General features: G+C 48.6%; 1 pseudogene; it reads left to right on the top strand.

Moving 5' to 3' along the window:
* The first annotated feature begins 2,278 nt into the window (after positions 1-2,278).
* Positions 2,279-4,875, top strand: LOC122912196 (annotated as a pseudogene).
* Positions 4,876-11,425: the final 6,550 nt, after the last annotated feature.

The raw sequence follows: 11,425 nt of genomic DNA, 5'->3' as shown, positions 1-11,425 counted from the left end.
ACACAGGGTCTGTAACATGAACCTGAGATCAAGACCTGAGCCAGATCAAGAGTCAGATGTTTAATGGACTGAGACACTCAGTGTCCCCTCCTTCTATTTTAAACATTTATTTTATTTATTTGAGAGAGAGAGAGAGAGTAGGGGAAGGGGACGATGGCGAAGCAGAGGGAGAGGGAGAGAGTCTCAACCTGACTCATCTCTGAGCATGTTCACTGACACAGGGCTCAATCTCAAGTCACTGAGATCATGATCTGAAGCAAAACCAAGAGTCAGACACTTCACTGAGTCACCCACCACTGTGCCCCTTCTTCTGGTGCCCAGAGTCTCCTTGGACTTGGGAATATGGGCCCTGCTGACACTTCTGCCTTTCTCCCTTCACAATCCCATGGGTGAGTAAGCATTCTTCACTCATCATTCCTTACAGGTCTTCTTCCCAAATCTATTTTTCTTCTGCTCAAAGGTCAGCTTCCGTCAACTTCCTTCACTCCACCACGAGATATGGAAACACAGATTTCATGGACACTTCCATGAACACCAGCACTTGCCTGTTTTGTCTCCATCTGTAAAACACCTGACTATTGGCCAATGCGACTGTTGCCTGACACCCACCTCACTGCTATCCATCTGGAACTCACAGTACCAGGTGTCCCTCTGGTTCTCCAGATATCTGTAGGCTTTCATTTCAGTCTGTTTTGTACCCCACAAAGCATCCTCAGCATTGTCTTCCAGTTTCATGTTCTGCTCTTTAGCTGTGTCTCCTCACAGATGAAAAAAGTACTTGAATTCTGTTGTATCAAAGATTTATTTATTTATATTATGTTTAATATATAGTACTACATATTGGCTAAGTTTTTAATATTATTATTATCTTTTACCTCCAGAGTATTTGACTAATTCATTTCCAATTTCTATCTTTTTCCATAATATAGCTTCTGTTATTGCTTCAAAAACCCAATGTTCACTTTTCCAGTATTTCATGTGCTTAAAGGAAAATGAGTTTCCCATATTCTGGCTCTTCCACTGGACTATGATTGACGACTCTGCACACAGTTTTCCATAACACTCTTTATCACATTGGTCCACTCTCTGATGTCCATTCCTGTTGGACACTCACTTCCCACACCCTTGAGTTCTAGACATAGTTGCTCCCAGAGCTGTCCTGAAGCTCAGGACTGTAAGGAGTAGATGGTCACAGCTCCAATTACCTCCTGGCATCCATCTTCCGGCTTAGAAATGGAGCTTGGATGTGTCTGGCAGGGATGGCTCCCATGGGAGCCACACACTCATACACGGGCAAGACACCACTGGGGGTGGTGCACTGGATGGAACCATTCCACACACACACACATTGGATGCGGCTCAGTGTTGACCTCTGGGCTGGGTCAGTGGACATAGACATGTCAGTGCCCACTCCACACAAGGTGGAAGGGTCACTACTTCCACAGTCAGCCAGAAACTGGATGCCCTTCCTGCCTGTAAAGACCTGGCTACCCATATGACCTCAGAGAGGCAGAAATCAAATTTGACCACCCCCAACTTGACCCCAGGCACTGGTGGTCACTCAGTTGGGGCCTCTGTTCTATTGAAGTCCCCCAAATTCCAGAAATGTTTGTTTCTCTTTTCTGAAATAGGCTGTTGTCAATAATTTCAGAAACATGAGTAGCTTTTCTGAGTGCTAACAGCTCATGGTGTCTCTTGAGAGATGCATCACGGGTCCACCTTCACTGTGGGATCTGACACATGGACCTCTTTGGTCTTAACCACACCCCTCTTAATCAGGTCAGGAATCTAACAAGATTCATCCCATCCATATTCCAGGTCCCACTGACCCCCATAACAACTCTGAGAGTGGGATTCAGGACAGCAGGCTACAGACCAGGTCACTCTGCTCAAGATCACCTAGGCAGTGGACACTGGAGTAGTAATGACATGAGAATCAGCTCTGTCTCCCATATCAGAGCACTCACCCAAGTATTGTTCCCTACAGCTTACAGGCAAGACTCCAGGCTGGGGAGCATGACTCTGCCCCTGCAGCAAGAGGCGCCGAGGAGCCAGGAGGAACTCACACAGGCCTGTGGCCATGAATGGGGTGTGGACCATGTCACAGGAAAATAGAGAAGTCCTTGGAGGCTGTGACAAAAAGGAAGCCCACAGTCTGGGGCCAGGAGAGGGGCCATGCTTCCTTCCCTAATTGCCCATTTTTCTCCTCTTAGCTCATTGCCACCGTGACTGTGACTTGGGCCATTCAGAGACATCACACGCATGTCTGTGTTGACATGAGCTCTCAGCACAGCAGGAGCCCATGTCCCCTGTGGCGTCTCTGAGTCTGGGGACCCGTCCATGGTGAGGACCAAGGGTTGTGGGGATGAAGGAGACCCATGAGGGAGGCTCTGGGAGGGAAGGACCTTCCCTGGTCCCCTCACCTGGATGGGGCATCTCAGGAAGACTTGAGGTCCCCCTGCTGCACTGTCATGGACACCACAGCCAGTCTAGGCCTGGGGAGGGCTGTTCCCCTTCCTATGAGGCTGCTGATGTGACAACCGTATGACAGGCAGGACTGGCCTCTGTGTGGCCACGCCCTGTGTGTTTGTCTGTCCTGTGGTCACAGTGGGCCCTCCATCTGCAGAGCCAGAACCAGAGAAAGGAGACACCATGACCCCCACCCTTACAGCCCTGTTCTGTCTCGGTGAGATCTGAGGAGGGGAGGGGACGCCCTCGTCTGGGAGGGACCAGCCCTACAGACAGGTCATGGTCTCTTGGAGACTCCAAGCACAGGAGGCTCATGGGGAGGGGGGGATCTCTTAGGATTTGGGGCAAGCCTCTCACAGGGACTCTCTTCCAGGGCTGAGTGTGAGCCCCCAGACCCAAGTGCAGACAGGTGAGTCTGTCCCCAGGGGCCCCAATCCCACCTCTCACTGGGGACAGGGGTCACCCACCAGGAAGTGGGGGCTGGAGACCAACAGCTCTGGGCTGACAGAGTGGGATGTCTGGGGGTTTGGTGCTGAGCTGGGACCTGGGAGTGCGGAAGGTCTGAGTCCCAGCCTCTGTTTCCTTCCAGGCACCCACCCCAAACCCACCATTTGGGCTGAGCCAGGCTCTATGATGCCCTGGGGGACACCTGTGACCATCTGGTGTCAGGGGAGCCTGGAGGCCCAGGAGTACCGCCTGTGTAAAGAGGGGGACTCATGGAATTGGGACTCACAGAAGCCACTGGAGCCCGGGGACAAGGTCAAGTTCTCCATCCCACACATGACAGATGTATATGCAGGAGGATACCGCTGTGACTATCTCAGTCCGACCGGCTGGTCAGAGCCCAGTGACACCCTGGAGCTGGTGGTGGTGACGGGTGCGAGCCCACTCAGAGTCCCAGACTCAGACTCTACCCTCAGGAAGGGGGAACTCTCAGGGGTCTCCCTTACAAAGCCCAGCTTGGGGATAATGTGAGGGTCTGAGCCCCATTTAACACCACCTCCTCCTCCTCTCCTAGGATCCCTGGGCCAACCCAGCCTCTCAGCCCTGCCCAGCCCTGTTGTGACCTCAGGAGGGAACGTGACCCTCCAGTGTGCCTCATGGATGAGAATCCATAGGTTCATCCTGATGAAGGAAGGAGAGCACCAGCCCTCCTGGACCCTGATCTCCCAGGCATCCCCCCGTGGGGGGACCCAGGCCCTGTTCCCTGTGGGCCCCGTGACCCCCAACCACAGGTGGAGGTTCAGATGCTATGGCTATTACAGCAACACTCCCCATGTGTGGTCATACCCCAGTGACCCCCTGGAGCTGCTGGTCTCAGGTGAGAAAGTCTGACTATTGCCCCATATGTGTTTTGAGGAGCCAGACAGTTAACAGGGACTCTGCTCCCAGGGAGCCCCAATGAGAGGGTGGGTGAGGGGACCACGGGACTCGCAGGTCAGTGTCACTGAGGTTGATGGACAGTGAGACCCGGGGGTCAGAACAGGAGAAGGGGAGGCCCGGGGAGACTCAGCCCCTGCTATCCATGGCTTATCTCTCCCAGGTGTGTCGGGGAAGCCCTCCCTCTTGACCCAGCAGGGCCCTTTAGTGACCTCTGGACAGAACCTGACTCTCCAGTGTCGCTCTGATGTCGGCTACAACAGATTCGCTCTGTCCAAGGAGGGGGCACCTGACCCTCCCTGGCAGCTTGGCCGGCAGACCCAGGCTGGACTCTCTGGGGCAGACTTCCCCATGGGCCCTGTGAGACCCTCCCACGGGGGCCCGTACACATGCTATGGTGGACATACCCTCTCCTCCGAGTGGTCGGCCCCCAGTGACCCCCTGGATATCCTGCTGGCAGGTGAAGGCTCACAGCATCAGTCAGGACCCCAGATTTTGCACAGGTCCTACCAGGGGACCCCCAAGTGGTGGTGGTCAGGACCAAGGCTGTGGGGTCCCCAGGAGAGAAAGACAGAGAGAGACAGGGGATGGGATGGCACAGACTTGGAGGACACAGACAGACGCACTTCAGAACAAAGACTGGACAGCCCCTCACCTGCCCTTCCTCTCTCTAGGACAACTGCCTTTCACACCTGCTCTCTCGGTGCAGCCAGGACCTACGGTGGTCCCAGGAGAGAATTTGATCCTGCTGTGTCAGTCACGGAGCTCTGTGGACACTTTCCTTCTGTCCAAGGAGGGGGCAGCCCATCCCCCGCTGCGTCTAAGATCATAGTACTGAGCTGGGCAGCACCAGACTGAATTCTAACATGAGTTCTGTGACCTCAGCCCAAGAGGCGACCTACAGGTGCTACAGCTCTGCCAGCACCTCCCCCTACCTCTTGTCACAGCCCAGTGACCCCCTGGAGCTGCTTGACTCAGGTGAGCGGCCCTGACCCTGTGCTGTCTGAGCTCTGTCAGCTCAGGACACACGTCTCAGGCAAGCCTGACATGATAACAAACATGGGGTTCATGGGGTCTCCACAGAGTAGGGTCCTGCCCTGGAGAGGTTGGGAAGATCAACTGCGCACCCGGGTCCCCCATCCTTCAGTCTCAGCAGAGTAAGGAGTAGGGGCTGCATGGGGGGTGAGTGAGGACAATGGTGAGTGGACAGTGCCTCCTACTCACCTCCTGTCCCTCCATAGCTGAGTCCAATCTGTGGTGTCAGCCCCACGGTACAGTGTCCAGAACAGAAACCTCCGCACTTATGGACACTGCTCAGCTGCCCCTGTGCTCATCTGGGGGCCTCCATGCTCCTTGGTGAGCACCTGACCTGGGAGTGTCGATCCAGGCTCACAGGAGTCCCCAGGGAGCCTGCACCCCACATCCATATGCAGCTGGTGACCCCTCTGCGTTGTGTGTGGACGCTGGTCCAGTGTCCCTGTGTTTGCTTCTCACACCTTCTAGAGAAGCACCTGCAGATGATGGCAAAGGGAACTCAGGTGACAGGGACACCAGACTCAGAAACCAGTCCTCCTTCTCCTGTGTGCATTGGGTTAGATGGATTCACAGGGTCCTTTTGGGGCAAAAGCTCTGGGTACTCCTGGGTCTTAGCACATTTTCAATGAGTCTCATTTATCTTTTTGATTTTGTTTATTGGTTGGTTGGTTGGTCTATTTACTTATGTAGCTCTTCTTCCCATCTCGATCCACACTGCATGCAGGCAATAACGGTGTTCCTATGACCCAGTAACTGACTGTCACCTTCTGTGGATACATATTTATATGTCTGTTGTAAATAGGCACCCACAGATCTCTCTCCCTCTCTCTCTGTGAGTGTGTGTGTGTATGTCTAGCACTGTGGTATCTGTAAGTATTTGAAGAATGAATTAATGAACATAATCAAGGAGGAATACTGTAGGTACAGAATGAAGTGCAGACCTTGAAGGAAGGGAGCTGGTTGACATGGAGGGACAGGGACCCGACCCCAGACATGGGCCCCTCTCTTCTCCTGACAGTCAGGAGTCCCTGGATCCAGCCCCTCGTCCTTGGACGCTGCTGGGACCTCGGCTACTGAATAAGTGGGAACTGTCATCTGCAGGGACATGAGCCCAGGAGGTCTTTTGTCCCAGACTGAGAAGAGAACATGCAAGGACATGATGATTTCTGTGCTGGGACGCCATTTTTCTCTGCAACCCTGAGCTGGTGGGGGCACAGCCAGAATCTATCCTGAGTGACTCAGAAGCAGAGTCTGAAATCAAAGAGAACAAGGAGGCTGAAGGAATGCAGTGAGAACAGAGGAAAGCACCCTAGTGCAGAGAAGGGCTAGTTCAGGAACTGTACAAAAACCACATAGTAACTGGCTGAGGGATAAAGGGCACAAAGCAGAGGACAGGCAAGACAGGGGGTCTCTAGCTCCTTCCATCTGCTTCCATCTTCCCTGCAGAAGCAGTGGCACTGTAAGCCCACCCCAAAACAACTCAGACCCCAGCAGTGGTGAGTAGGAGAAAATCCCAGTGATGGGGCTTGTATGGAGGGGGTGTCCTGTCTGGGAAAGCAGGTCCCCTGGGTGGATATGCAGGATATGGATGATTTGGGTCTTCTCTGCCTGTCTACAATCTCTCTGTCCTCATTCCTAGCCTCAGACTCCAGAGATTACATGGTGGAGAATCTGACCCGTATGGGCGTGGCTGTCTTGATCCTGGTGGTCCTCGGGATTCTGTTGCTAGAGACTCAGCACAGCCAGAGAAGGACTCCAGAGTTAGCCAGGAGCTAAACACAAGGGGGAGCAATGCCACCATTCCATGTGGCAGAGCTGTGGGCATGCATCCCAGGTGCCCAGAGGGATCTGGAGGAAAGCCTGCAGCTCACCCTCTCTGATCTGTCTGCTGACAACATCGAGGGGGAGCATGGTTCAGGTGCAGGAGGTGCACCTGGGCTGTTCCCTGTCCGGGACTCGTCCCTCATGCTGTGTGGTGTTTTCCCTCCTTCATTGTTGGACATCCTGGCTTGCCCTTCCTTCCTCATCCCTGTGAGTTGAGGGTTCATAACATAAGGCAGGGCTGGTTCATACCTTCCTACAGCAGCAGCTCTGGTCCAGCTTCGTGGGATACATTTTCCTTTACTTTCCACTTCCATTTTCCCTGTTGTCCACTATTGTCCTCCATCCCTCAGCCAAAAACACAGACTCTGTTTTCATAAGTAAATAAGTGGGTGAAAATCAGGTCCACTTTGGAACAGATGAATCCAAAACCGTTCCCTGAACCCTCTCTGGACTCACAGAGCTCTTCTGTCCTCATGTGGCGACACCTGGTGGAATCTTCCAGAAACACCATCATTTTGAGTGAGCTCAGGGGCCTTTGAGGTGTAGCCATGTGGAATACTCCAAGGAATAAATGGGTTTTCCTTTGTTGTTGCTGTTGTTGTTGTTGTTGTGATTTGAGCGCCTTAGAGTTTCATTCTGTGAGGCACCTGCCTTGGGCTCAGGTCATGATCCCAGGGTTCTGGGATGGAGTCTTGTGTTGCAGGATGCCTGCTCAGTGGGGAATCTGCTTCACTCTCTGTCCCTCCTTCCCATTTGTGTTCGCTCTCTGTCCGTCTCTCTCTGTTTCTGTCTCTCTCTCAAAAATAAACAAATAAAATCTTTAAAATAAATAAATAAGTAAATGAATGTACGAATGAAGATAAAGTTGTGTGTAACCGTCCGTTAGAGCAAGGTACTGACCAAACATGCTTGATTGTGGCACAGCAGGGGCCCGTGGGGAGAGGATGATACACGTCCTTGCAGAGGAGCAGCTGGGGTCGACCACCCGCTCAGGGCGGTACTTCTGTTTTCTCCCCTTCTCCAGAGATCACCTGTAGTTAATTAAATGATTCCTTCAAATGCCTTTACTCAACCACTGACCCCATCCTGCTTGGTCAGGCATATCTGGTTTATCTATAATCTGCTTCCTCCTTTGTTGATTGTTATCTCGTATCTAACAAATACGGGACTGAGGAGTTGTTCTGGGCTGCAATTTCCACACCTGTTGACCCCTGCTCCCACTCTCTGGAAGCAGACTTGTTTGTTCCTCGTTCTTTTCCTGAGTGCCGTTGGGAAGTGGCAGTTGTGATTGTGGCTTCTCCTGTTTCTTTGCATGTTTATGTAAGGTAAGTTATGAAATACTTCATATTTGTATACATTTGAGCAAGCAGTTAGCGTAAAAATTGATTTTGTGCACTCACCATATCTAATGAATAGATTTGTAAATCTGATAATCTTATGCAGATTTTTTGTTATTTAGTAACCACACAGTACATCATTAGTTTCTAATGCAGTGTTCCATGATTCACTGTCTGTGTACAACACCCAGTGCTCCCTGCAACACGTGCCCTCCTGAATACCCATCACCGGGCTTACCCATCCCCACCTTCCCCTCTAAAACCCTCAGTTTATTTCTCAGAGTCCTCATGGTTCATCCCCCCTCCGATTTACCCCCTTCATTTTCCCCTTCCTTCTCTTGATGTCCTCCATGCTATTCCTTATGTTCCACATAAGAGTGAAACCATGTGATCATGGACTTTCTCTGTTTGACTTTTTTCACTCAGCATAATCTCCTCCAGTTCCGTCCATGTCGATACAAAAGTTGGGTATTCATCCTTTCTGATGGCTGAGTGATATTCCATTATATATATGGACCACATCTTCTTTTAATAGTGACTCTGAATTACATGGGCTTAATGCTCCAATCAAAAGACACAGGGTATCAGATTGAATAAAAAAGTAAGAGCCATCCACATGCTGTCTAGAAGAGACCAGGAGAGTTTCACTGACTTGTGGAGCATAAGGAATAACATGGAAGACATTAGGAGTAGAAAAGGGAAAAGGGAATTGAGGGAAATTAGAGGAGGGGATGAATGATGAGAGACTGTAGACTCTGAGAAGCAAATTAAGCATTTTGTAGGGGGGAAAGGAGAGCCTGGTGGTAGGTATTGAGGAGGGCAGGTATTGCATGGAGCAATGGGTGTGGTGCATAAACAATGAACCTTGGAACACCCCGAAAATAAAGTTTTATTCAGATCTTAAAAAATTTCAAAATACAGGAAGAAATCGACAACTTGAGTAGACCAATATCTAGTAACGAGATTGAAGCAGTGATCAAAAACCTCCCAAAAAACAAGAGCCCAGGACCTGACGGATTCCCTGGGGAATTCTACCAAACTTTCAAAGAAGAAATAATACCTATTCTCCTGAAGCTGTTTCAAAAAATTGAAGCAGAAGGAAAACTTCCAGACTCTTTCTCTGAAGCCAGCATTACCCTGATCCCAAACCAGGCAAAGACCCTACCAAAAAGGAGAATTTTAGACCAATATCACTGATGAATATGGATGTTAAGATTCTCAACAAGATCCTTGCCAACAGGATCCAACAGCACATTAAAAAGATTATCCGCCATGATCAGGTGGGATTCATCCCTGGGCTACAAGGATGGTTCAACATTCGCAAATCAATCAATGTGATAGAACAAATCAATAAGAGAAGAGAGTAGAACCACATGGTCCTCTCAATTGATGCAGAAAAGCATTTGACAAAATCCAGCATCTGTTCCTGATTAAAACGCTTCAAAGTATAGGGATAGAGGGAACATTCCTCAGCTTCATCAAATCTATCTATGAAAGACCCACAGCAAATATCATCCTCAATGGGAAAAAGCTTGCAGCCTTCCCATTGAGATCAGGAACAAGACACGGATGTCCACTCTCACCACTCTTGTTCAACATAGTTTTAGAAGTCCTAGCAACAGCAATCAGACAACAGAGAGAAATAAAAGGTATCCAAATTGGCAATGAAGAAGTCAAACTCTCTCTCTTCGCAGATGACATGATTCTTTATATGGAAAACCCAAAAGACTCCACCCCCAAACTACTAGAACTCATACAGCAATTCAGCAACGTGGCAGGATACGAAGTTAATGTGCAGAAATCAGTGGCTTTCTTATACAATAACAATGAATATACAGAAAGGGAAATTAGAGAATCGATTCCATTTACTATAGCGCCAAGAGCCATAAGATACCTGGGAATAAACCTAACCAAAGAGGTCAAGGATCTGTATTCGAGGAACTACAGAACACTCATGAAAGAAATTGAAGAAGACACAAATAGATGGAAGACCATTCCATGCTCTTGGATCAGAAGAATAAATATTGTTAAAATGTCTATACTGCCTAGAGCAATCAATACTTTTAATGCCATTCCAATCAAAATTCCACCGGTATTCTTCAAAGAGCTAGAGCAAATAATCCAAAAATTTGTATGGAATCAGAAGAGACCCCGAATCGCTAAGGAAATGTTGAAAAACAAAAATAAAGCTGGGGGCGTTACGTTACCTGATTTTAAGCTTTATTACAAAGCTGTGATCACCAAGACAGCATGGTACTGGCATAAAAACAGACACATAGACCAGTGGAACAGAGTGGAGAGCCCAGATATGGACCCTCAACTCTATGGTCAATTAATTTTCGACAAATCAGGAAAAAATATCCAGTGGAAAAAAGACAGTCTCTTCAATAAATGGTGCTGGGAAAACTGGACAGCTGTAAGTAGAAGCATGACACTCGATCATTCTCTTACACCGTATACAAAGATAAACTCAAAATGGATAAAAGTCCTCAACGTGAGACAGGAATCCATCAGAATCCTAGAGGAGAACATAGGCAGTAATCTCTTCGATATCAGCCACAGCAACTTCTTTCAAGATACGTCTCCAAAGGCAAAGGAAACAAAAGCAAAAATAAACGTTTGGGACTTCATCAAAATCAAAAGCTTCTACACAGGAAAGGAAACAGTCAAAAAAACAAAGAGGCAACCCACGGAATGGGAGAAGATATTTGCAAATGACAGTACAGACAAAAGTTTGATATCTAGGATCTATAATGAACTCCTCAAACTCAACACACATGAAACAGGCAAACATATCAAACAATGGGCAGAAGATATGAACAGAGACTTCTCCAATGAAGACATACAAATGGCTAGCAGACACATGAAAAAATGTTCATCATCACTAGCCGTCAGGGAGATTCAAATTAAAACTACATTGAGATATCACTATACACCAGTTAGAATGGCCAAAATTAACAAAACAGGAAACAACGTGTGTTGGAGAGGATGTGGAGAAAGGGGAACCCTCTTCCACTGTTGGTGGGAATGCAAGTTGGTGCAGCCTCTTGGAGAACAGTGTGGAGATTCCTCTCGAAATTAAAAATAGAACTTCCCTATGACCCTGCAATTGCACTCCTGGGTATTGACCCCAAAGATACAGATGTAGGGATAAGAAGGGCCATCTGTCAAATAATGAATACTGTTTTTCTGAAAATCAATTAATTAATAAAAAAATTAAAAAAATAAAGTTAGAAAAAAATTGAAAATAATAAGTAAGCAAATAAATAAATAAATAAATAAAATAATCTTTGATTTCCCAGATTTAAAAAAAAGAAAAAGTTAGAAAACATTGTCTTATTCTAAGTACAGGAGAGGACCCAAGGACAAGGAACTGGGAA

The sequence above is a fragment of the Neovison vison genome, chromosome 7, assembly GCF_020171115.1.
Source record: "Neovison vison isolate M4711 chromosome 7, ASM_NN_V1, whole genome shotgun sequence".
Taxonomy (NCBI): Eukaryota; Metazoa; Chordata; class Mammalia; order Carnivora; family Mustelidae; genus Neogale; species Neogale vison.
Note: the sequence above shows the minus strand (reverse complement) of the source record. Positions and strands in the feature narration are given on the sequence as shown.